Here is a 27,292-nt window from a genome sequence, read left to right on the forward strand (position 1 = left end):
ACACTAGGAGCATGGCAACCTCAGACAGCAGCGAAGGGTGTGGCACTGAAGGAGATTTATAGGGTAGCTACATGGGTGACCTCTTCTACATTTATCCTCCATTATAAACTGTATGTGGACACAAACCAGAAGATACATAGCTCTCTTGTCAGTCGACAAGCCAATTTGTGAATTGTGGGAGGTTTTCTTCTACAAATTAAATGCATGTTAAGCCCAATTTCTTTTGCCTATGTAAGTATAGGTCTTCTATACATCCTCGATAATATAGTTCTGGGACAAGAAAGAGGGATAAAGAGTGTGGCGGGTTGGAAGAAGGAGTGGATCACAATTGAGCAAGTACTGAATTGTCTTTAATGAAATTATAGAAATATAGCTTACCTTCTCTATTGCTAGAGGGAATATTCTGGGTATTGAAAGGTTCTTGTCAGATGTCAGGCAGTCCAAAGAAAAAATGTCCTCCATCCAAACTAACTCTACCTGAGCCTACCACTAGATTTGACTAAATTAAAATAGGCTGAAAGAATGTCCATCTCCTGAGAGTCGCTTTATATACACGTTTCTCCTTGGTACAGATATTTCTTAATCTAATCTTCTTGCATAGTCTTTTATCCTCTTGTAGCTCTTCCAAATAACCTGGTTTTGTACTTTGTGGCATTATACTTGGAATATATCTTTCCTTCAGATATTTTCTCACATTCTTGTCTAAACCCTTCAGATATTTTCTCACATTCTTGTCTAAACTTGCAGACTCTTCGCAGTCTTAATTCTGTTTTCCTAATTTGGGGTTGTCTTGATCCTTCTTAGGCCTTCCTTGTCGTGGATTCTCTCTGAGGCCTTCTTCTCGGTCATCTTGTTAACTAAATCTTATTTCATGTCTCATTACGTGACTATTTTGGGCTTTCTCCAATCTTCAACTCTCAAGGCATAGGGGTTCCCTTCTTCCCGGTTGTTAGCAGTCTCTGTTTCCCAGCCGGGATGGTTAGACCGCTCTTTTATTGGTTTTTCACACCTCGTATTAACGGATCCTTCTAGCTACAACTCGTCCTCAGGACTGGGAAGAGTTTCTCTCTTCATATATTATCGGTCTTCATCGACTGGTTATTCGTTACTGGCTTTCTCACGTTTTACCATTCCAATTGAACAGTGTTAGGTTTAATGTCTTGTCCTTAGGACTGGGGCAAGTTTCTTCATACATATAATGATGCCCCAGCTGGCTCCAGCATCTCTAGGCTCCCCCGTTACACCCCTGTATGCGGGACAAGGTTGCAGGCTTAGGCTCTTGCGACTCTATATCTGCCTTTCTCGGGCCTCACTCTTGCCGGCATCCCTTTCTCGGCTTCTCGTTGGGTTACTGCTGTATATGGGCACTGGTGATAGGCAGATGTTCATGCTTCCAGCAATGGTGCTTTCGGCATCATACGCAAGTTCTGCCCACCATGCTGCAGATGTGGTCACGCCACCACCGGGCACGTGGTTCTTCTCTTCCGCTTCACAATAATTTATTTGCTGCTGCAGCGCCGGGCCTCGAGCATTCCGCACTGGGACTCTTCGTTCTCTCGAAAGTCACAGGCTCTGCGACCCGTCTAAGCTTTGCCTCCAGCAGGCGTGATATCAAGGAGCTTCCCCTGCGTACAATACTCTCCCTCTCTGCTACTCTGAGTCTTCCCAGTTAAATGCACGTCTCGCCTTAAAGAAAAACATCTCCTTTTTCATATTGGTTTCTAGTAGCATTGCCTTCAGCCAAATGTAAATATACCATATTGTTCCTTATAAAAGACAGTCCCATGTATGTGGCTGTAGTGGGTGGTCTAGGGAGTCCATGTCCCCAAAGGGGGCAGTCTCTCTCAGCGAGGTCCCACTTGCCTCAACCCCTACAGAGGGTCTTGCAGAGCAGGCTCACCTCCGTAGCCTCAAAGGGGGAGGCTCCCGCTTGGGGAGAAGGGAAGAATACATGCGATTCCTTACAAGAGTTAATACCCAAATGAATTACTCTAATCCTCATTCATTACTCGAAGGCCTAATATTTCACATCACAGCCCTCCCCCAATCTCACCCTGCGTTAGGGCTCAAGAGGCTTTGCGTTCCATACAGGAAAAACTGAGGATGGAGTGGGCCGTAACGGAAGAGTTAAAGAAGTGTATGGTTGTCTGCAAAAAACACTGAGGCTTGCACGGGGTGTCCATCTGTTGGCTCTCCCTCAATAATATAGGACTGTAAGGACGAAGAGGTGGTCTCAAACTAATGAGGATGACTGGTAAGTAATCTAGGCATTATTGCCTGTGGAGTAGTATTCAATACACGTTGGCTCACAAGGATTGTTTTAGTCCATTAGGGATGGAATTGCGCTTGCGACAATGAGTCAAGCCTTTAACCTGGAATATCATGCAATTGGGGAACTTTTGCAAATGGGGTGAATGTTCTCAACTGCTGAACAGCTTTCTTGCTCAAATAAATAAACTCACTAAGCTCGGTACTGTAAGCACATTTTTTAGACTAAATACATTCACTTCTCGATCATGATTGAATTTGCATCCAATGACTCAAAAATCTGTTCTCTGTTGTACCAAAGACTTGAATTCAGTACTGAGAAGTGCATTTGTTTGGTCGAATTTGGTAATATGATTAAAACACACAGACACTTTTCATATAGGTCGTGTTGAATTTCAACTGTCTCTTGGAAAGGAGCACATGTCTGTAGGTCCTTTGACAACAGTCTTACCCGAGCAGAAGACGATTAAACGTTCTGCTCTCACTTTTTAAGCTGCTGATTCCTGCCCTGCCTCCAAGTTAAAAGAGCACTGCCTTGTTTTTGCTCCTTGGTGATTCAAAATTTCTCTCAACTCTTTACAAGGTTAATTTAAGTGGGAGATTTTAACATGCTGTTAAAACGGTTCTTAGTGTCTGAGGTGTAGACAATTGTCGCTCTGTTCACTCACATTTTTTAAATGGAGAATTTTAAGAAGTGAGGGGGTTTCATAAGAACAGACTTGCAAGAACAGCACACAAGAACATCCATTCTGCCAAACGTATCAAGCCAGGAAGATACTGAAAGTGGGTGGCGCCTGAGCTAGGAGTCTCTCTAGTTACATGTTCCACCGATCCTTGAGCTTCATTCAATAGGTTCAGCAATGTCATTTTCGTACTTTCTTCCAATTTCATTACGAAATACTGTTCCTTCCATCCTTTCAAAAAGACATGGATGTGATTCTAATCGTTTGGTTAGGTCCTTAGTAGTACATTTCATTGAAGTTCACTTGTATTCTGTTTTGAAAGGCATTTTACATCTTTTGTAATGTGTCCTAGGAGTATATTGTTGCAGCATGTGCATAACTAGCTAGTACTCGCTTACGGTGTCCAGTCATTAATTGGAAAACAAAAGGATCGAATGCAATGCATTCGAGTGAAAAGGACCGAAAAAAAGGAGTGAATATCTTTTTAAAAAAATGTTTTGGGGGTTTTGGTATAGCTAAAATTAATGGCTTTTGGCCAAAAAACAGGAGTTTGGGGGACCCCCCCCCCCCATAAAAAAAGGCATGTTTTTTTTCGGTCCGTTTGACTCGAATGTATCGCATTTCGACCCTTTGTATTCGATCTTTTCACCCATTACCCTCGGTTACATCATTTTAGGTCGTGTTTCCATAATATAAGAAACCAAAATAAAATAATCAATTCCGGTTTATGAAAGAGCAAACTTATTTTGCCAATTGTTATGTCAAGCGGCATAAAGCATGGGTGTGAACGTCCAAGGGGCCAGGAACAATTCGAAAAACAGACCGTTTTAATATTTATATTTCAGAATGCTCCTTTGAATTACATTTGCTGAACTCAAATACCATAAAGTCATTAGCAGCATAAACCGTTTGCATCCCTCCCTACCTATTGAAATGTTCAGTGCATAAAAGACTTTTTTTAAATGGAAAATATAAATTTATTTGTCGGTGTCACTACAGGACTGGGCTTTCTGAAGCAGATCTTCAACAGACTAACTCACGTGGCATCTCAACTATTGTTAAATATTCAAAAAGCGTGTTAATGTTATTGCTTCTTCTACAAATCTCAACTTTCATTGTACAACATGTATTCAAAAGTTCTAGTCCATCAACACTTGTCCCACCAAATAAATAAGCCTGAACATAGAAGCTATACAGAAATGTAAGATCCATTGTATGCACTCATAGGTGTATCGTCTATTAACAATACAAATGTAAAATTTCACGAAGCCACCACCACATTAAGAGGAGAGATGCAAGGAAAATGTTACCTGTGAGAGGGAGGAACACGTTTATATGGATAATCTGTCGCTTACGACAACTCAAATAATAAAAGTTATACTTAACTGAACCCAGTGATCTTAATTCCAGCATTTTTCACAGCTTCCACGTGTGTAGATTTGTATTAATCAAAACATAAATCATTTTAGTCATAAAACTATAACCATCTCATTTAAAAAAATAGCAACTTTTAAGTCATATTTCCAACTGAAAGGTTCCACTATCTGAAAACATAAGCAAAAGACAAGAAAAGTGAGTAACTATTGGCTCAAGTATACCATAATCATCACAATGGGAATATTGAATGATGTCATAGTGCTGTATACTTCCTTGAAAGAAATGCAACTGGAAAGCATGCACCATTCCTGGGTTAGAAAAACGTCAGACACCTTTAATACTTTCGACCTTAGTTTTTATTTGATTCACTTATTGGTAGGAATTAAAGTGGACCTCCCAGGTCACTCACTAGAAGCCCCTGTAATAAAAGTAGTCAATACAGGTAATGAAAGGACAGCTTTAAAGAGCCGGGGATGAATAAAAACAGAATGCATTAGACACCGTCTGATCCACACGTAAGTGTTAGTGTAGGAATGTATGGCTAGTATTGATTTAGCTCCTTTTACCATCGCATTTCGTTTCGTTTGCTCTTTCACCATAGCACGTAGCTTAGATTGGTAGTTAATATACGGGGCGAGTTGAAAGAGGTAATTCTTTTGCATTATGTAGAATTGGCATTCATTCCGTTTTCACAATAAACGAATGTTTAATTTAAAGAAATCCCAAAGGAAAGGAGAAATACCACCATGCAACCCAGAACAAACATGGGTCCCTTTTTATCTTCACATTTTTGTTAACATTTAGACTCTAAGCAAGCTGCTAGACCGAGGTAATATGAATAGAGCACAATGCATCTTGAATGGAACAGTAGAGGGGGAGAGCTGTGTTATGTGCAAAAGCAACGATAAGGTAAGGATTTGGAGAGAAGCCAATCGGCATCCCTTGGCATGCTTCTCGATTTATTTTTTATATATTTGCATTGGCTATTAGACAAACATTCAGCAATACTTAAAATTAACAAACATTGTATTTGTATTAATTTGGTTAGCAAAGAAATCTTCCAAAAGAGGCGCTGTACACAAGTATGGCATGCTGGGCAGTCCCATGCACAGAGGCAATGGGGGAAAAGTGACCAGCACTGACAAGATTACAAAAAAGTACGAAGAACACAGATGGCCATGTGGAGTAGTTATATACAGCACAAGATGATCATACACCAGGGGTCTGCCACCTTTGGTTCTCCAGATGGACTACAACTCCCATCAGCCTTAGCCAACCATAATCAATGAGGGATCATGGGAGTGGATGTTCAAAACCTCTGAAGAGCCAGCTGCAGGTTGCAGATCCTTTTCAGACGTAGTATATATATATACTGACACACCCCAGAATATACTTGCAACAATATGTCTAAAAAGAGTAGCTGCAGTGTCAGTGGGAAGTAAAGTAGGCTCCCCTCCATGCGGTCTACAGATTATGGTGGCAGGATCATAGCTGGCTGGATGGTGCATTGCAGGAGTCCATCACCCGCAGATGGACTTGTTGGAGCCAGAAAGTGTCAGCATGAGCAAGATCAGAGTGGTTTGGGGTAACTGCAAAGTCGGTCTCTCATTTCTGAGAAAAAGAGCACAGCACTCTGATGTTGTGGAGGAGGGCAGAGGTGCCACTCAGGACAGATTGGTGCAGCGAGGATGATGGTTCAGAGGTTTTTGTTGCAGTAGACTAGTAGGCATACAATTGAACGTTATAACACTGCTGGGATAACGAGTCTCTCCCACCTCCAAATTACAGCCAAGTGCTGCTTCACTTTAGCCATCATCCTCTGCCCCTTTGATCATCTTTTTCCAACTCAGAGTGCTCTCAACTGCTGGGAGTGATCACTAACTTGGCACCAACCTGTCAATTTGAATTAAGCACACTATCAATTAACCTAATGTTGACCTCACAAGGGTTACAAATTATATTTAAGAACCATATATTCTGAAACAGCCACTCTTTCTTTTAAGGATGTCTTACAATACATGTTTAGGTTTTGGCTATAAAGGTGGTGCTGTAAGGCAAAACAACTGTATTGGAGTACAGCTAGGGGGGAGATGGCATAAGGGGAGGGGCTTTTTCATTTTTATTATGTACACTGTTTTATTACACACCTTATACACAATTAAACCATACAAATAGCATCCTAAAAACACATCACATCTCCCAAACACATACTTGAAACAATTTAAACACTAAAATAATGTTCACATACACATTTCCATACAAATTCAATTCATGTAATTGCCCATTACAATAAAAACATTTAATAATGTTAACTTTTTAAAAAAATGGTACAACACAAATTAAGAGGTTGGACTGCCTTTCAAAATGTATTACCAAAGGTTGTCGTAATTTAAAGAGGCACTATTATAAACGAACTGAATAAAACATTCCTTCCTAGTTTCCTGCAAAACATTGAAGAAATCATTGTATTCCCCGCAAAAGCGACATATTGCACTACCCCTGTGACCTTGCATAAATAAAACATCCCGGTTTTGAATCAACTTAAAACTGACTCATAATACTCTCTAAAACCACTGTCTGGACATTGTTTTAGATAATTCATAAGTGAGTCCCTTGTTTGCTTCATCAATTATTTCTTTATAACATTTATACTGGCCCATTTCTTCACAGGACCAGATCCAATCTCGGCCCATGACTTTCTTTTTGACCGGTTCCGGGTTAGCCAACAAATCCTCAAAAGGTCACCTCATATTTTTCCAAGAAGCGTAAACATTTGTTTTTGAATGTGCAAAGTGGCCGCTCCTTAGGGTTTTCAGTGTTCCCTCCCATTAGAGCAGTCAGGTTATTCGGTTCGCTTACAAACAATTTCCGGTACAACAAAGATTTTAAATTAACCCAGGCTACTAATGAATTTAAGGCCAGTTCGAAACGGACAATGGTTAAAGGCACACAAGAGGGCAGGAACAATGCCTTACTCCATATTAAACCCTACAACTTAATCAGCTCCAATTTCTCGTACATACTCATTAATTCAAGGCCATATAATAATGCAGGAACCACTTTGCAGCTAAAAAACTGCACTACCGGCTGGAGGGTAAATCAACAGTACTTGTTCTTATTATAGTACATTTGTGCCGCTTATTGTGAGTCTATGGCTCACAGTGCCCTCCTGACAGTTGTATACTTCAATGGCCTACTCAGCCCAACTCCCAGATATTCCACTGTTGGTACAACAGATAAAGCAGCTGAAGACATTGTCTGCTTAAAGTGCCCTACTTTGTGATTTCTTCCCTTATAACACAACACATGATTTGTCTGGATTCACCAACAAAGTATTCTCTGTTACGTATTCTTTGAAGCGATTTAAGAGTCTGTGCAGGCCTTTGGGAGTCTTATATTTCAATAGGAGGTCATCCGCATAAGCCACCATAAAACAACGTTCCCCATTTATCTTAGAAGGCACAAACGAAGCGTCTTCTAGACACTCGCCTAAATCGGCAATATATCAATAAAAAAGGCAGGGGGCAAACATGCACCCCTGTCTCAAATCACGCTCTGCCTTTATGGGGTTGTGGACCTCTCCCTTTGTAGTTAACCTTACCCTTATAACAGTATTCTTGTGTAGCTGAATCAGTAGGTCTAAAATGTATTTGGGGAGACGGAGACCCCACATCAACAATTTTGACCAAAGCTTTGTTCCAGCTACTTTATTGAATGCAAGGCTCAGGTCCACACTTGCTAAAACCATTGGGTTATTCCCTTCCGAAGTAGCCTATCAATTAAGGATTGTATACACAAGCCACTGGTCTCCGTTCCAGTGGCCCTCCTGAAGCCAGTCTGGAACTTAGAGAACCGACCTGTGGCTTTAATCCACTAGTCTACACTTTTTAGGCCAAATCTGGCAAACATTTTACTCTCATCGTCCATTAAGGCTATTGGCCGATAATTCCAGGGGTTAAAATCGACTGCCCTTTTGAAAAATAGGAACTATTATGGAAGTATGCCATGAATATGGAATTGTTAAATAGCACATTTTGGAACAAGATATGCAACAATGAGGCCCATAAATCCAAATTCTGTTTAATAGCAAATTACACAAACCATTGGGACCTAGAGCGTGTGAGTTTGATCCAGATTTAATAATTGTAGACAAGTGCTCAATGGAGATATCAATGTCCCAACCATTGCTGCTCACATTATTTCCTTATTCAATGTTTCATATAACTCTGAAATCCTTTCAGGCCTCTTCTACCTCCCCTTTTTGCTTATTACTATTAAAAAATGTTTACTAGACTTTTGCATCACTGCTTTTAACATCACTCCCCTGTCCCTTTGCTGCAGCAGATGCCCATGGCATTTAACCCAGTTCTTATATGCTTGTTTCCCTTTCTAATTTTTTCTTTTTCACCAACCAAGCGAGAACGTAATTCCTTCATGTTCTAACGCATTTTCCCCTTTTCCTACACTGCACATCCTTCACGTAGCTGTGCGATCTCTTTGACCGCATACCGGGTTCACAATTCACCATAGCTTTACAGACCTTATCCATTGTAAAGACTGGAAAGATCTCAACCCCCCTAGGTCTCTCATTTTTTAATGCAATGTAGTCAATTGCCTGAAGTCCCAAATGAGACCATTGATAATCCCAACACTTTTCAAATTCCAACTAATTATATTTGTTTGGTGATTTAGAACTAAGTTTCTGCAAGATGGGTTTTAGGGGAGGTTTATTATGATCTTAAAATGTAGGACTATCATATCATGGTCACTGACTACATTGTTCAACACCGCCAACCTATTTATTTGCAATAGCAGACTATATAGTCTACCCATGATTGCAAGTAATTTCTGTGCCAGGTGGGCTTTGGAGGCGAATCCCCTGGGACGTGACCATTAAGGGTGTGCAAACCCCAGACTTCCCAAAACGCCCTGCATTGTGTACCATAGTCAATTTGGTGCAAAAGGGACTTATTTGTAAGGTCCAGATCGATATACCGGGCCATGGAGATGGGTAAGCAATGGGAGTTCAAGTCTCCTACCATTATTTTTTATTTTTTCTTTATTTGCATTTATAAAGCGCACAAGCAGTCCAGAGGCATTGTGGCGCTGTTACATGGAATCGGCGTAGTTACAGGTGGGTGTACATAAATGGGTAGATGATGTGTTACATGGGTAGCAATATGGTTACACAAGGGGCTACATAGTATAGAGCATATAGTGTAGAGCATATTGCGGTTTAGCACATTACATATAGCTATTACATGTGTGCACATCAAGACGTGGCATGGTAGCACTGCAGGAATTACTGAAGAGTTTACGGGAATAGCCATGTTTTGATGGCTTTGTGGAAAGAGGTGCGAGAGTTCAGATCTAAGGGCGAGCAGGAGGGAGTTCCATTGCCTGGCAGCAATGAAAGGGAAGCTTACGCCACCACCTCTAGCATGCTTGACAATGAGTACAGGAAGCCGGTTGGTGTAGGGTGTTCTAGTAGGTCTGGAAGAAAGGGGTATATTTACTATCTGTGAGAGGTAAGGTGGGGCTGTGTGGTGGATGCACGTGTGTAAGGGCAAGTGTTTTGAAAAGGACACGTTCGCGGACGGGCAGCCAGTGGGCTTGTCTGACTGAGGAGATTAGCTCCCTTTTATGGATGCCTATGGACGTGTGCAGGGCATTATTTTGGATGGTTTGAAATTTGTCAAGGTTTCTTGCCGAAGTGCCGGTGAAGAGGACATTGCAGTAGTCCAGTCTAGAACCGATGATGGCTCTGGCAATAGCTAGGCAATTAGCAGTGGTCAGGAATGGCCTGGCTGCGTTTAGCGTGGTAGGCTGTAGAAGAGGCAATGTCACCGACTTGCCTGGACATGGATAGGTTGGCATCAAGGTAGACCCCAAGAGTTTTTACAGCCTGGGATACCAAGATCGATAATGAAGGAAGAGTATCGGGTGTCAGGTTTTTTCAGTGTCAGTGGGTCCTAGCAGTAGTAGCTCTGTCTTTTCATCATTGAGGCAAAGCCAGTTTTATATGATTCAGGTGTGGATGGTGGCATAGGTGGCGCTGAGGGTCTTGGCATCAGCCTCGAAGTCGCCGGACAGAGGTAAGAGGACTTGAGTGTCATCGGTGTAGTTAGTGTACATGATGCGGAGTGAGTCAAGTATGTTAAAAAGTGGTCTGGTGAATATGTTGTAGAGCGTATGGGATATGCAAGACCCCTGTGGTACTCACATTGGATGATGGCTGGTATTGTAGACGCTTTGTCAGAGAATACTCGCATGGCTCTAGCTTGGCGGAATGATGAAATCCAGGTGATGGCGTTATCAGAGAAGTGTGCTGAGGAGGAGAGCTTATGGTCGATCAGGTTGAATGCAGCCAAGAGGAGCAATAGGGCAGGTTTGCCTGTGTCTCTGATGTCATCTGTTTTTTTTAGGTCGAGCAAGGTTGATTAGGATCTGTGGCTGGGGCGGAAGCCGGATTGTCGGGTGCCTAGGATGTGGTTTGATTCCAGGAAGTGTTGGACTTGTAGGTAGGCTGCTTTGTCCAGGACATTTAGTAGGAAGGAGCCTGTGGTAAAGGGTCTGTAGTTGTTGGGGGTTTTGTGGGTCGAGTGAGTTTTTTTAAAAAAAATATTTTATTTTAGAAGTGAGCGTACCCACGCTTCCTTGAGGCTAGATGAGATGGAACCTGAAGCAAAGGAGACGTTAATGAACGCAGTGAGGAATGGTGCGAGCGTGTCTGCACATTCTTTGATGAGGGTGGCGGGACAGATATCCCCTTTCCACACATGCAGGGTTTAATGTTCTTCATGAGGGTGAGGACTTCCATTTCATTGACGTTCCTAAATTTAAAAGGAACGGAGTGTCTGGGACCAGGAGGTTGGGGACGGGCGTGAGTGAGTGTTTGGGATGGTTGGGAGGGTGTTGGTTAGCAAGTATTCTGTTGTGGAGGGAATCTAACTTGTTGAGCATGGCGAATTGTATGTTGGAACATCAGGCTTCATCTATGGTTAAGTCCTGGGATGGGGGAAGTGAGGGTTTCCAAATCCCTGAAGAGGGCGAAAACCTCTTTGGAGTTTAGCGTTGGCAATTCTAGAGTTGAAACAAGTGGCTTTGCCATGGATGATAGCTTTTTTGTATTCCTTTGAGAGTCTGTTAAACTCAAGTTTGGCAGAGTCCAGGTTATTGGATTGCCAGGTAAACAGGGCTGCACGTTTCTTGGAGCGTAATTCTAGAAGCTACGAGGAGAACCAAGTGTTGTAATGTTTGGTAGATTTCACTTTCAGTGTGCTTAGTGGGGCAATGACTTCGACTGCATCAGTAGGGGTGCTTCGACTGAATCAGTAAGGGTTTAGTTTATTTGTATAGCGCAAGCAAACCCTTGGGTAACTGGGAGCATTAGACTTAAGGAGCAACATAGGTTACAGAAGGTTGCACATGCGAGAGACAGCAGAGGACGATACAATAAATAGTATGTGGGACCGGGTTACAGGCTGGTCCATGACAGTAGAGGCATCAAGAGTTACAAAGATGACCGGGTTACAGATTGGTCCTCAGCTATAGATAACAGAGAGTTAAGCGGGTGAAAGAATTAGTTGATGGTAGGTAACAGATTACTGTTGAGTTGTGAACAGCTCCTTCACCTTGGCTCTGAACGACCAAAACGAGGCATCTGCTCTGATAACATGGGTAGTGAGTTCCAGCATTTCGCTGCGAACACAGGCAAGCTTGCTCCCCCTGCTGTTTTCAGGTTAAACTTTGGAATGTTAAGTTGGTGCAAAAATGGCGATCTGGTCGGTCTGGAAGAGCTTTGCCTGGAGAATGCATCTGATAAGTAACGTGGGGCTGTCAGAGAGGCATTTATGTGTGATGAGTGAGCGTAATTTGATTCCATCAAGGATAGGGAGCCAGTGGACCTCCTTTCTGATGGTGGAAATGTGGGCCTTGCGGGGAAGATTAAGTGCGCATCTGAGGGCGTTGTTCTGTAGAATCTGTAGTCTGTTCAGGTCGTGATTAGTGGAGCCTAGGAAGAGTGTGTTGCAATAATCCAATCTGGACAGTATCAGAGCCCTGGCCAATGTGAGGCAGCTGTTGGTAGATAAGAAAATCTTACATGCATTGATAAGTTTATTAGTATATAGCAGTGGATGAAAAAGTAGCGTTTATTTGTTTTTTGTGTGTGGAGCCGAGATACACACCCAACGTTTTGACTTCTTTTGAGACTTTTATGATATTGCCATCAATGGCGAAGGACTGGTACCTAGGGTCAAGTTTGTTAAGACGGGTCTGGGTCCGACGATAAGCAGTTCCGTCTTGTCATCATTTAAGCAAAGGTTATGGGTAGCCATCCATGCTTGGATGTCAAGGTAGATTTCATTTAGTTTTGCAACATCTTCCTCATAGCTCCCAGTGAGCATGCTTATGAAAGTCTGGGCCAATGTGTTTGGGTCGTTAGAAAACGGGGGCCTCATGGCTGGGACTAGTAAATGTGGTAGTAGTCTCTTTGGTGAGTAGGTGTGAACTTCTGGCAGCTGCAGAGGGTGAGGAACGGCAGACGGTTTCTGGTATTTAGGGGGTGGGGGCGTGTGAACTGGATATGGTGGTGGTGGTCTGACCAGGGTAGGGGAGTGTTAGCACGGATGTCTGGTGGGCAGTTATGCTGTGCTTACCAGTCTAAGGTATGACCCTTGATGTGGGTGGGATCCGAGATGGAATGTTTGAAGCCTAGGGTTACCAGAGCCTTTGCCAGGGATTTACCTGCAGCGTCTTTAGGGTCGTTAAGCCCTAGATTAAGGTTGCCTGCCAGGATGACCTTAGTAGAGGTCTTCAGGTTGTTAGAGAGGAGGTGTGGGAGGGTCGCATAGAAGTCGGCTAAGAGGCCAGGGGGGCGGTACACAATGTGGAGAGTGATAGTGCAGTTGTGGGCAGTGTTAAGTTTGAGGACTAGAGAGTCGCAGTTACTCAAGATTGACTTTTCGATCTTTCTGATGAAAATGGACACCTTGGTTATGAGGGCTACCCCACCACCTTTAGATTGCAGACGATCGGAAGATGGTGGAGCCAGTGGGGAGTGCGAGCGCTATGGCTGGCCCTGAGGCTTCATGGAGCCAAGTCTCTGTGATAGCAAGGTAGAGGGTGTGGGAGATGATCGGGCCATGTATATATAAACCGAGAAGGAAAAAGCGTTGATGAGGGCACAACTAAGTGTGGTGTGTTGGGGAGGATTTTTGAGGCGAGTGAGTACCTCTGTTGCGGGGTGAGTAAGGGGGTGCAATGCATGGGAGCAATGGGGCAAGCATCAATAGCAGAGTCATCGCATATGGAAGTGGTGGCAGCAACAGGCAGCATGGAGGCAATGGGGCAAGCAACAGTGTTAACGGTGGTATCATCACATAAGGGCATGCTGGTGGCAGAGGGCATCATGGAGTCAATGGTGCGGACTGCCCTTGTGGCGGCAACACACATGGGCAGGGTGGCAGCAGTGAATGCCTGCACATAATGCATAGGTGTGGCAGGCAACTTGAAGGTAGGAGAGTCAAGCATAGAGTGGATGGTGGTGCCTGCTGGAGTTGGCGGGGTGGCCAACATGGGCAGTGCACAGAGGCATTGTGCTCGCTGTGCCCCCAATGGCGGTGTGGGTACGCAGCAGCATATGGCTCTGGGGTGCCAATTTGAGGGGCTGGACTCCGTTGCATAGCCCGTCGTTGCAGCTAGTAACACTTCTAGGATGGGTGTTGTGACCTAGCGGGCAGGTGCATGCACGGAGGCAAATCTCCATTTTGATAGACTTTTCCCACGCCTTATCAAATTAATTTCCTCTCCTGCTATCCCCACTTTCTCTGGTTACTTTGCCGTCTCCTTCCTTAGCCACCTCTCCGGCACCCCCTGTTGCTTCTCTGGCGACCCGGTTGCCTCATTCCTCCTCCACCACCCCTCTGGCATTCTCTTTTTCCTGACTACCCTGCCTTCTCCTTCCTCCTCTGCCCAGCCTCAGGCACCTCCAACACTTCCGCAGGGCGTACCTCTTGCCTGTACCCCTCCATGGAAGTCCTTCAAAAGTGGCAACCTGCTCCACATACTTACTCTCAACTCTCGGTCAGCTGTCAAACATTCCTCTGACATGTGCAGTCTCCTGGAAGAGAGTGATATGGATGTATTAGGTCTCACCGAGTCTTGGTTCACGGCCAGCTCTGTCGCAAGTTTTGACACTCGCATTCCTGATGGCTACAAGATTCTCTGTGAACCCAGAACCAACCGGTGGGGGTGTAGCCTTGATTTTCCCAGAGTTGATCCCTGCTTCTATCATTCCAATGCAGGACGGCTACTCCTTCGAATGCCTGGTATGCAGGCTCTCCATCTTTCACAGTGGCCACTATCTACAGCCTTCCTGGCCAGGTGGCCCTCTTCCTCACCCAGTGGGCTGACCTTGCCTCCTCCCTCTTTGCCTCTACCTCTCAACTTCTCCCTTTCTGAGACCAGAACATCCACCTGCATGCTACTGGCCCTTCTTCGGGCCTCTTTCGCAACCTCTGCGAGACTCGCTCTATTCTTCCTTCTGGCACGACTCACTCTGCAGGGCACACCCGGGATGTTCCGAGCTCCTCAGACCTCCCCTTCTCAGACCCTTTCACCACCACTCTTTCTTGGAGTGACCACCTTCTCCTTTCCTCCCACTTCTCACTCTCTACCCTTCAGGTTAAGCCGATTCCAGCACTGCCACCTACCTTCTCAGTCAAACCGATGAAACATGTGTCAGTTGAGGCTTTCACCACCACTTTTCTCTCCTCTTACAGTACCTTTGGCTGACTTACACCCTGACAGCCCTCTCTAACCTTCCTCTCTCTATCACCAACAGTCTTGATGTCCTTGCCCCAGACATGAAGATCCACTTGAAGCCCAAATCCAAGTGCAACTCTTAGTATGACTCAGACGTTGCCACCCTTAAATGGAAGTGTAGGGCAGCCGAGAGGAAGTGGAGGGCATCAGGTGCACCACCTGGCAAACTGGCCTGCTGCAAAGACAAAGATTCTCTGTCCTGTCTAAGAGAGCCTACATCCAAGCCCGGGTCTCTGCAGCATCCAACTCGGCCAAACGTTTCAAAATCTGCAAGGAGCTGGCCAATCCTGCTGAAAGTCTACCTCTCCTTTTCCCTCCCAGGCCCTCTTGCACGGCATTGTCCTCATTTCACTACTAAAACTGAAGACATCCTGTCCACCCTCTCTTCCTCCTCCTCCTCCTCCTCCTCCTCCTCCTCTACCACTTCAGGCCTGTCTGTGGCTGTCTCTCCTCCTCCTCCTTTCCCTTGATCACCCACAACTTGGTTTACAGACAAAAAAAAAATGATTTGGCAAAGGGGGGACTGGCGAGGTTCAGCGGAAGGACCTAAGAAGCTTAGGAGTAGTGAAGAAAGCTGCGGGTGAATGCAGGGGGCGGGGTTTGCCAAGTCTACCACCAAGTAAGTAGAATTAGATACAGTTTTTGCAGACACACTGCGCATAAACACTGAATAAAGCTAGTTAAGTGATTTTTAATTGACACTGAGGTAGCCTGACATGTGTTTCGGGCTCTTGCCCTTCCTCTGAGGCTGTGAGCAGATGTAGTTCAATTATGAACCTAATTGAAGGTAAGCAATTTAAGGTGGATTTCTCATGGGCTCCACTGTCATTTGCAGTTTCAACAAGGGAGTAAGGAAGTGTTTCCGCGTGTCTGCAGCGTTTCCGCTGAGAATTGAATCTGGAGCCGGATTCAACTCAGTGTTTATGCGCAGTGTGTCTGCAAAAACTATCTAATTCGGTTTACAGACAAGTCTGGTCTATGAAAGTCATCAAAGCAGGTTCTCCCGTACTCATCCAGAACCATCAAGGACCACAGACTCCTTTGCTCCAGCCTTGGCTGATTACTACAGTCACTCCTTTGCCACTGGAACCTTCCCCTCACCCCTCAAGCACTCCCTTGTACATCCCCTTCTTAATAAGCCCTCTGCCGATCCTTCCTCTCCGGCTAGCTAGCGCCAATCTCCATCACTCCTTTGCTGGGCAAACTCCTGGAAAAGCTGGCCATCTCCCAGCTTAATCTGCATAATGATTGGTCATCTCCACAACCACCAGTTTGGCTTCAGAGCTGCGAGAAGCATGGAAACTACACTCCTGAACAGAGTGAAGACATGCTCTCTAATCTTGACTCCAATTTTCCTTCTGTCCTCATTCTCCTCGATCTATCCTGTGCTTTTGATATGGTCAACCAGGCCATCCTGCTCGATCACCTCCGTGATAACCTGGGTATTACTGATCAGGCTCTGGCCTCTTTGACCTCCTTTCTCACTGACCAACACTCGGGTCCAACTGGAGTCTTGCCCCTCTTCCATCTCTCTACTTGTGGTGTTCCCCAGGGGTCCAACCTTTCTCCCTGGCTTTTCAACCACTACTTGGCACCTCTTGTCCTCTGCATCGCTACTTTCTGCTTCAATTTTCAGTGTTATGCAGATGACACGCAGCTCTCTTTCAGGCTCCCCTCAGCCACCTCTGCTGCTCCTCTCATAACAGACTGTCTGGCCGCAATTCAGGAATGGTGTGCCGCCATTGATCTATGCCTGAATGCCAGTAAGACTGAGATCCTCCTCATTGGTCCACCTGCTCCCTCCTTTCCTCTTTCTCTCTCTCTGGCCGCCCACTCTGGGCCCTCTTCCTGCTCCCTTTGTTGAAGCCAAGAACCTTGGTTTCATCTTTGACTCCCCTCTCTCCTCACATCTCCGAGAAATCAAACTACCAGCTGCATCTCCTCAGAGGTATTCTTCCTTTTTTTCACGTTCCCCCAAAAGATCACCTTCTCCATAGCTCTGGTCTTTTCTAGGCTGGACTACTGCACCAGTCGTTCTAAATCTACCTGCCTCTACTCTTCTACCTTTACAATTTATCCAGAACAGGACTGCAAGACTTGTCCTTGGCCTCAAGCCCGGGATCGTATCTCTCCAGATCTGAAATCTCTCCACTGGCTCGCTGTGGCTGCAAGGATCAAGTTAAAGAGCCTTTGCATCGTCCACAAGACTTTCTGGTGCCTGGGACCACACTACCTCCAATGTGCTCTTCCTAAACATCTTCCTTTTCAAGCTCTCCACTCATCCACCTCCAACTCTGAGGGTCAGAAGCTTCACCAAGCACAGAGCATGGGTCAGATCTCTCCTCCGCTGGGACCTTCCTCTGGAATAGTCTTCATGCCTCTCTCAAACTTCAGCAGAACCACCTCCGGTTCCGGAAGCAACTCAAGACCATCCTTTTCACTCCCGCTACCACTCTTCCTCTCCCCTGCTGATGTCCCTGACTGCTCCATGCGCTGGTCACCTGGCTACCCTGTGAAATCTGGCCCAGGCTCCTGCACGTCCAGTTGCCCACGCACTGCCTCCCGGTATCCCCCTGCACTAAAGAGTCTGTACCTGCAACCCTCCAGTGCCTTCTCACTGCACTTATGAGACACCCGCTGGCTGCACTTATTGAGTTAACTGCACTTCTACCTTCCTTCTTACCGGCACTTGCACAACCTGAATGACAAGGCCTAGTATGATCGTTGTTTTTGTCCTCCTTTTGTTTCCCCTCCTTGTCTTGTCACGCCTAGAAACACGGGTACATTATAAATGTCATGTCATATATGTGTCAATCCCTTCTGTAGCCTAGAGATCCAGCTATGAGTTTCCCACTGTGTTCTAAAATCCACCTTCGAGCGGTGGGCCAGGCTTCACATGTCCCAAACTCTCACCATTCCATGGTCAAGCCTTGGATTCTGCAAGGCTCCAATACTTTTCCTTCTAACGTCCCTCAACTTTTATTGCTATACACTTTCGGACCGCCCCTCTCCCTCGAGGCCGTATTGGTCACATCAAAGCTTTAGAGGGTAACAGAGCCTCCATCCTTCAGCCACTTGGTCTGCATTCCTTTATCATTCCGATTACAACTCACTGCCCAACCCACTCAGAGCAGAACCCTCCTACCACTCTTTCAAGAGCCAGGCCATTTGCCCAAGACGCTCAAATCTCTCACCTTCCACATCTGCCCTAATCTCCATGACATGACCTACCTTTGTCACTGCCTCGCCGACCAGTAATCTGCATGTAAATACGTTGTAATTATAATTTGTCTATAGGTTCTTTTTTCTATATTGCCACTGCGCCTGTTGTATATTATTCTTACTGTAACCTAAGATATGCTGTATTTTTGTTATTATGTCAATGTAACCTAAGATATGCACCCAGATGCCTGGGCCAGGTGCGCTATACAAAATACAAATACAGCCTTCCCCATTTATCTACAAGATTCCAATAAACAGGCTTGTATACGTTATCCAACTGCCTATGAGGACCATTTAGGATCCTGTTTGAGTTGACATACATTTCACTGGCTGATCTTTGCTCACCTTTATTAATTCACTGATGGTTACTCTGTTGTGGAATTCCGCCTCATCGGATGTGTCAACCCCAAACAGAAAGTCAGTTTGCACAGCACAAGTGATACTGACCCTAGGATTATTGTCTGGAGGTCCATCATCACTCTGTCTGACATTACTAGGTTCTGACTCACTGCACCAATACATGACATTTGACCGCCCGCTTTCTTCACATGTGACTTGTTCCTTTTAGTACATTTTGTTTTAATGTACGCGTGACAGCATTGCTTTAGATTCTTACTTTTCATTTGTCCATCTGATACATCCCTGGATCCTTTTGGCAACCTTGACCTTTCTTTCTTAGAACCCAAATTGGGCGTATTCAAGGTCTGGAGGCAAACGCTCTGGCCATTTTCAATATTTGTTGTACATGGTTCTTTCCCAACCTGTAGATGTGCGCTACTTTCTTTGTTCTCGGCCATTTTCATTCTAGATTGTTCCTCAGAAGCGGATCCAATCACAAATGGGGGTTTTGCATAATTTTATTTGGTTGCAGGATTGGTTTGTTTATGCAACACTGCTGGTTAGTTTCAAAAACACAATAGGTTGTAGCCAGTTCTTCAATTTTACATTAATGTTTGACATGATGGTGTGTGCCCTCACCTCGTCCCATATATTATCATATAATGTCACAAATGAACTTAAAACCAAACCATATTTAATGCAGACAGAGTTGGTGAGGTGAGGCGACTACGTAAATCCACCTCTCTCAATGTATCGTGGATGTTACTGTTCCCTTTGAAGGTATGTTTTTATAGGTTTGATTAGGTAATCCCTTCCACCTCGTTTTCCATCAAGTTTGTGATATCTGTTGGGGAGCCTTGAAAAGATGGATCACAAATATGTTGTACTACAGTATTGCCCCAACAGACCAACCGACACAATCGCACTCACATCCTGCGAGTTACTCTCAGCCAAACTACAAACCTCCCCACAACCACAATCACCATCCACCTCATATATAGACCCCCAGGACCCCCTAGGACCTTTGAAGAAGACATCACATCCCTCATCACCGAAAATTCCAAACCATCAGCACAAATCATGATCCTCTGAGACTTCAATCTCGGCTACCAAGACCCGAACGATGCACATGCTGCATCCCTAGCCAATGTCCTAACCAATCATGGTCTTACTCAACTCATTGGACTCCCTACCCGCCAAAAAGGCAGAACCCTTGATTGGGTAGCAACTCACAATTGCAATACAACCTGCAAAGACCCCCAACCTCTGGCATGGACCGATCACCACTTGATCCCTCTTGAGGTCAACACCAATCAGGCACTGCCCAATAAGCACCCCATGGCACCAGCATGTCCCACCAGGAATAAACGCAACATTACTGCTGAAGCCCTACTACCACTGGTCTTACCTACCCTCAATGCTCTCCCAGCCAATGCTGACTTAAACCTGCTGATCGACACCTTCAATGATTCCATGGCTAGAGCAATGGACACCGTTGCCCCCTTAAAAATACGCAAAGCTAAACCCAAAGCTCATCTGAACGCGTGGTACACCCCTGAGCTCAAACTACTCAGGAAAGAAAAAGCTAAGGCTCATCACACTTGGAAGACTAACCCCACCGCGGAAAACAAATCCAACCTCACTAACTTATCCTCACTTTACAAAAGCGAGATAATCCAGACCAACAAAGATGCATACAACACCAGGATCACTCAGGCAGGATTCTCCACTAAAGAATTATTTAAAATTCTGAAGGAACTAGAAAACCCTATTTCACCTCCAGAAACCTGCCTGAAAGACATCCTGGTGCACCAACATCCAGAACGCCCTCAATAAACTTTTAGGACTCCAAACTAAAATTGAAAACAAACGGCAACAACTCTTCAACAATAAGGTCAGCAACCTTAGCCTACCCACACCCAACAACACTAGCACAGGCTTCTCGTTTAAGAAAGTCACCATCCCGGAAGTTCAAAAAATCATCACCTCCCTGAAACCCTCTAACTGTAAAGGAGACAGCTGCCCAGCACAGATCATAAAAGATGCAGCCAGAGAGCTCTCCCCATTCATTAACAAACTCATCAACCTATCCTTCACCAATAACTCCATCCCCAGTAACTTAAAACAATCATGGGTTCTCCCACTCCTGAAAAAACAATCCCTCGACCCGGCCATACCTACTAACTACAGGCCCATCACCACAGTCCCCTTCCTACTGAAAATCCTGGACAGAGTTGCCTACATCCAAATTCAGGAATACCTTGAATCCAACCAACTGCTAGGAATACGTCAATCTGGCTTCAGGCCTCAACACGGAACTGAAACCGCCCTTGTTGATCTCAAAAGCCAGATTGATGAAATTAAAGACAAAGGCAATGCCGCTATCCTACTCGACCTCTCAGCGGCCTTTGACCTGGTCAGCCATGAAGTCCTCTGTAATCACCTTGCCACCGCAGCCCACTTCTCCTCCTCTGCCATCACATGGATACAATCCTTCCTAGCAAACAGAACCATGCAAGTCTTTTCCACTACAGCTGCAGCTGATCCCATCCCCATCACATGCGGGGTCCTACAAGGATCCTGTGTATCCCCCACTTTGTACAACATATTTACAAAGCCTCTATTTGACCAACTGGACCGTCTGGGTGTCACCTACACAAACTACGCAGATGACACCCAGATACTCCTCACCATCTCTGGTAATTACCAAGAAGACTCCGCCCAGATCAACAAAATATTCTCCATCATTCAGGCATGGATGGCCTCCCATGGTCTCTGCCTGAATGATGAGAAGACAGAGCTCCTAATCGTCGGCTCCTCCAACACTCTAACTAAACTTGACCCTAGCTACAACATCACCATCGATGGCCATGCCATCCCCATAGCCAAAAGCGTAAAAACCCTGGGTTTCTATCTAGATGCCAACACCAACCTCAGCAAACACACCAATATGACCGCCTCAGCCGCTGCCTATACCGGCAAGCTCATTAGGGCCAGCAGACCTTTCCTATCACCCAACAGCTGCCTTACCCTTGCCAGGGCCCTAATACAATCCAAACTGGATTACTGTAACAGCCTGTACCTAGGTGCTAATCAATCCGTATTCAACAAGCTGCAGGTTATACAAAATAACGCCTTGCGTGCAGCCCCCAACCTTCGCAGAGAAGAGCATATCTCTGCTACTAGGAAAGCCTGCAAATGGCTCTCCATATGCCAAAAAACGATCTAAAAACCATCTGCCTCACGTACAAATCCCTCAATCACCTAGCACCACCATATCTAGCTAATAAATTCACCCTGAAACCTGCCACCAGATCCTCCAACACTCTTTGCTTATCAGTGCCCAGGTTCCACCTAAAAAGAGCCGGAGGGGTAAGTTTCAGTGCTTGCCCCCCAACTCTGGAACTCCCTACCGCTTAACATCAAAACTGTCGAATCCTTCCAGATCTTTAGGAAGCAGGTCATCAGCTGGCTTCTAAACAAGGAATAACGCCATTAACACCAGACCCGTGCGGTAACTGGCTTAGACACTGTATTTATATTGAAAATTGTATATTGTACGTACTGCATATGCCCTGTTTATTGTTCACTGTATATATTTGTATATATTATAAACTTGTACGAAGTATGCAACACAATGATACTTCTCAACGCTGTAACCAAATTCTTAAGCGCCCTTCTACCTCTGGGCTTGGAGCGCCATACAAATAAATAAAAACAAACAAACATCTCACATCCTCATGGATTATAGAGTCCACATGTTCAATTAGACTTAAGTCACTTAATTCATTCATGGGTGTATGGTCCTATTGACTTGCTCACTATATTTGTGTCAGAAACTTTGTAAACACCAGTGATCATCTCCCCGGCGACTGGGCGCATAGCCAGGTGAGAAGAACTATGTCCCAAAAAACGTTTGAGACTTCAAAAGTTAGTTACCGCATTTTGGGCAGGCACCAGTACGCAGGGCCTCATTGTATACTACTCCACTATTTAATGAACCCTGTGTGCAAGATCGCTCATTCCCCAAGTTATTAATTAATTCTGCCACCATTTGGGCTTCCTTACCATTCGAGTGTACTGTACTCGGATCCCGATTAGAGCTGTAAGGTAGGTCAAAAGACTATCTGGTCGTCATCATTGTTACGCATGATGTTCAGTGTACCTCCAGTCTGACTTCTCAGGCTCGCTCAACCCTTTCGTGGAGTCATTATACGAGCCAAAGCCCCGAAGGATTGCTAGTAAACTTCCTCAAATGTACCTAACAGAAACAAAGGCCATGGTTTTAAGGGAAAATATACCCAACAGTCACTGTGGTTATTTTAGTTTTCCCTTAGACACTGCTCAAGCACTGTAGCGGTAATGCTGATAAATGTAATTTGTCAAATGTTAAAAGCTGCAGCTGCGAATGAAGTTGAAGGAGGCATTTATTTCACAACTAAAGCAAAAGTGTCACATTACCAGTTTTCTGCTCCTGTAAAGGGCTGAGGAGGTATTTAAGATTTAGTCACAGGCAGGTCCCAATAGGCAAACTGTGCCCGCAACAGGAATCGGGCTCGCCCTCACACTACCGGAACACTTCACCACCCCTCGCTTCGGGGGGGGGGGGGGGGGGGGGGGGGGGGGGGGGAGTTTTTAAAAGCGTTTTTTATTGCTCCTCGATGCACAGCAGTCTAAAACAACGTGCAGTCTGATCCGACGCAAGAATACTCTGTCACCAGAACACTGCACTTCACACAAGGGGCACAATGCTTCTAGCCGTTTGGTTATTTACACACCCAATTACTGCCAATGGCCACTCCTACAAATTTGCTACCCTTCCCCGTCTAAAACACACCCCTTGGATCTCTGAACTAGCTTTAGCAAGCCTTAACTTCACGTTTGAGCTGAAAGTGCCTGCCAATGTTTCTTAAAAGCATTCTTCTGCAACGTAATGGTTTAACGGGAGCTGTAAACTAGCTTTTGGAGTAATACAAAATGTCTTCATTCACTGGATTTGTAAGCAGTATGCACCTGCGTAACGGAAGTCCTGTTTAAAAAAAATAAATAAAAGCACTGGCAAAGTGAAGTGATGGCCCCTTCTGGACAGATGACTGGGGGCCACTTGTTAAGGTAAGTCCTTTACTGGTTAACAGGACACACGCTAGGATAGGCAGGATACACAGGTAGGTACTTTACACGAGGAAACATCCACCAGCCCCCCTTCTCTGTCTTCAGTCACTCTACCAACTGACACTGGTGTGATCTCTGGAGCACAGCATTCTCAGACTCTACGGCACACACCACATTCCAAACATACAGCTATGCAGGGGCAGCAGGAACAGAGGACCACACCAGCAGACCAAGTCACAACACATCTTCCCCTCTATAAACAAACTAGACACGCTCACCAAAGAGACAACAGCAAAGGTATGACCTACTCTGCAACATCAGGGAAAACATATTAAACAACCCTCAATTTCCCAAAAAACCAAAACCAACCAGTGAGGGATCAGCACTACAATTTCTCCACTGCACTATTCCTTCATCTAACGGGCTCCAAGCCTCCTCACTAAAATCCTCACCACACCTCAAGACAAACCAATCAACACCTGGGTAACGCACCAACAACCAGTGAACCTCTTGCCAGAACCAATTCAAAAAGAGGCTCACCGTACATATGAACCACAACGGCCAAGATCACACTTCATCACCAAAAACCAACACTACTACCACCAACACAGGTTGACAGGAACCAACCGCCAAAGGACTGCAAGACCACCCCCTCCAAGGTACCGAGCGCCCAACATGGCATCTTAAGTGCAGTAACCTTCGCAGGTGAACTCCAGGTGGCCAACGCCCTCAAAATCAAAAACAATGGCACAGGTCCCAGACCCCAACGTGCCGGGTGTCCCACACCCCGAGCAGCCTGTGGCCAGGTCAGGCACTACTTGCAGACAGCACCACTGCCAAAACCATAAGGTCAGGCCCACAGGAAGACACTTCAATAGTCAAACAAACAAACAAACACACAAACAGGGTTGAGCCGCCGCAAACCCAGCATACAGTTCGCTACGCCACATGTCGAGTTTACAAACATACAGAACAAAACACACAACCACCCCACACATGATGTTAATGGAGCATTTGAAAACATGACAAAGGAGACATTATGCTCTAATGCAGTCCACATCTTATACTATTAAGTCCAAATCATTGGTGAGCCTGTATGGGGAAAAACATGTTAAACAACAAATCAGAATCAGCACTACAACCTTTTCTTTTCAGGGTAGGGATGAAAACTACCTTACAAGTCCATGCCCAAACTATGATTTCAACTCCACTGGTACAACCTACCAAAAATGTTAGGACGATGTGGCCTTTAATTCAGCTGGATGTTCCTAAAAACAGAGTTCATGTCAATCGTGCTCCAAGTTCAGAACACATCACAGTCACATCCACTTCAAGCTATAACCACAGTCACACTAGCGAGTACAACCAGGTGTCAAGAAAATACAGGCCTCACATGACAAAATATACTTGAGCTGCCCCCAATCAGAAATACCAACCAAAAGCAGCAAGACCTCTCTTTAGAAACTGGAGGTATCACGTTAGAATGGGCATCCATCTGAGCAATATTGCCCCAATACTCTTGTACTATTACGCTCAAACAGCACTTTACCAACCACTATGGCACTGTGCCTCTCTGCTGCTGCCAAACCCTGCAAGCGTTGCGAGGCGAACACTCCAACTGGCACCTCCTCTAACGCAGATCTCCCGCAACCTTAGTGATGTCACCAATCTGAAAGCACGTCCTAGGATGCTTTTCTCTAGTCCTCTCGACAAGACACTGCCGCTGACCAGTTATCCTCTTCAGCGCAACACGTTCTAAACATGTGCCACCTACCACTATCCCCTCACAACGACTGCATGGCGTCAACAAAATGAAGCAGACACCAAGGACAGCAGAGCTCCCACTGCGCAGATACGCCGATCTTACAGCGCACCAAAGCAGGTACTCATTGGGTACTCCAGTATTCATGAAGCGACACGTTCCCTATGCCACACTGCACTCACATGCAAAACTACTCCACAGGCTGTTCAATAAATCCTTTAGCTGCGCCTTTGTGTAAGGTGGTTTTCCCAAGGGGTGGGGGGGGGGGGAGCAGCAACCTGAAAAAGTCCTGAGCCAGGGATACTACACCTTACCGCACACATGTGCGAATGTGAACCCATGGGGGGATGGTTTAGGCTTGATATGATATGGTATTTATAACCACCTATACATAAGTATTTCAAGGTGCCGGCTTTTCCCTATTGACAGCCCATCCCTAGTGGCTAACTGTGCTATGGTTGCCCCAGATTAAATAAACAGACACAGCTTCACATGATTTGCATAGATTATTTCTCCTTATTTATATAACAGTAATGAAACAACAAATCTGCTCCTCGGCCTGGCCGAGTAATATGGCATTTACAATGTCCTCTAGTTCAGTTGATGCAGACATTTATGAGTCATTCTAACATTTCTTCCAATAGTTCAAGTTCTCATTTAACCCCAGTGTGGTCACTGGGGGTAAGACCCATCAGGGTGGATGCAACAATGAACAAATAATACAGTGGGAACACTTATGACTTAGATTAGTCTAACTGTTTGCATTTGGTGGGAGTACCTTGAAGCTTCCTCCTTCATATATGGTAAATAACCAACTGTTGCACAGGGATGCGGAGCCTTTGAGAGTACAAATATTACATTAGCTAAATAAATGACTCCATTTCCTCAGGGGGCAGTTGCGATCAAAATTGATCACATTTAACAAATAAACACTCGCTTCATGCGGATCATTTGCGAGCAAGATTGGTCACATTTGATAAATAAACTCACTTCATGCGCGGCATTTGCGAGTACGTTTTGTCACCTTTGATAAATAAACTCTCTTTCAATTCATGAGGGGTATTCGCAAGCAAGTTTGGCCACATTTCATGAATAAAAACTTTCGTTATTTAGTAACTTCCCATACGATGCCGGCTAACATCTATTCCCCCTCATATAGGGCCGGTCCCCATTAAAAGGTCCCCAGGGTAATGAGACTATCCCTCATGCAAGCCCCTTGGTGGTCCGGACCAACTTGGGCCGTTACGTAGATACCCCCTGAAACAACCGCAATGAACGTAACTCCCGGCTTGGGAGCTCAGTGAGGTGGGATCGGAGGAGCAAAGTCAGGCGGAATGCCTTGATGCCAGCTCTTATCTGGCAAGAACTGCCAGCCTAACTTCCTTCCACCGTACAACAATGAAACATAGCGAGGCCTAAACAGGCACCCCTATCCTTGAAGTCTTTTCCTATTTTCCCGTTGTCTCTAGTTCGGGTTTTGTGAACACGCAGCCGACTGTAGTATTCACAATACACTGCTCATTAATATCCCCATTACACTTCCTGACTTTCTCTTCATTAGGATGTCAGGAAATTGACATGCCACCAAGCTGAAAGCGGCCAACAATATTCTTTCCAACGGGTGGCACTATGTTGCCGGCTCCGTATACTTTTCCGCTCCTACCTCCTGTCACGGAGAGGGGGAGGGCAGACTCACGTCCGC

The 27,292-nt window shown here is 45.2% G+C and overlaps 1 protein-coding gene across 2 annotated transcripts in view; it reads right to left on the reverse strand.

The window, feature by feature from the left end:
• The window catches only part of PAN3 (poly(A) specific ribonuclease subunit PAN3), a 2,094,753-nt gene that overhangs the window by 1,731,665 nt on the left and 335,796 nt on the right, over positions 1-27,292 (reverse strand). The window lies entirely within an intron of this gene.

This window comes from Ambystoma mexicanum, chromosome 7q (genome assembly GCF_040938575.1).
Source record: "Ambystoma mexicanum isolate Mex_15411 chromosome 7q, UKY_AmexF1_1, whole genome shotgun sequence".
Taxonomy (NCBI): domain Eukaryota; kingdom Metazoa; phylum Chordata; class Amphibia; order Caudata; family Ambystomatidae; genus Ambystoma; species Ambystoma mexicanum.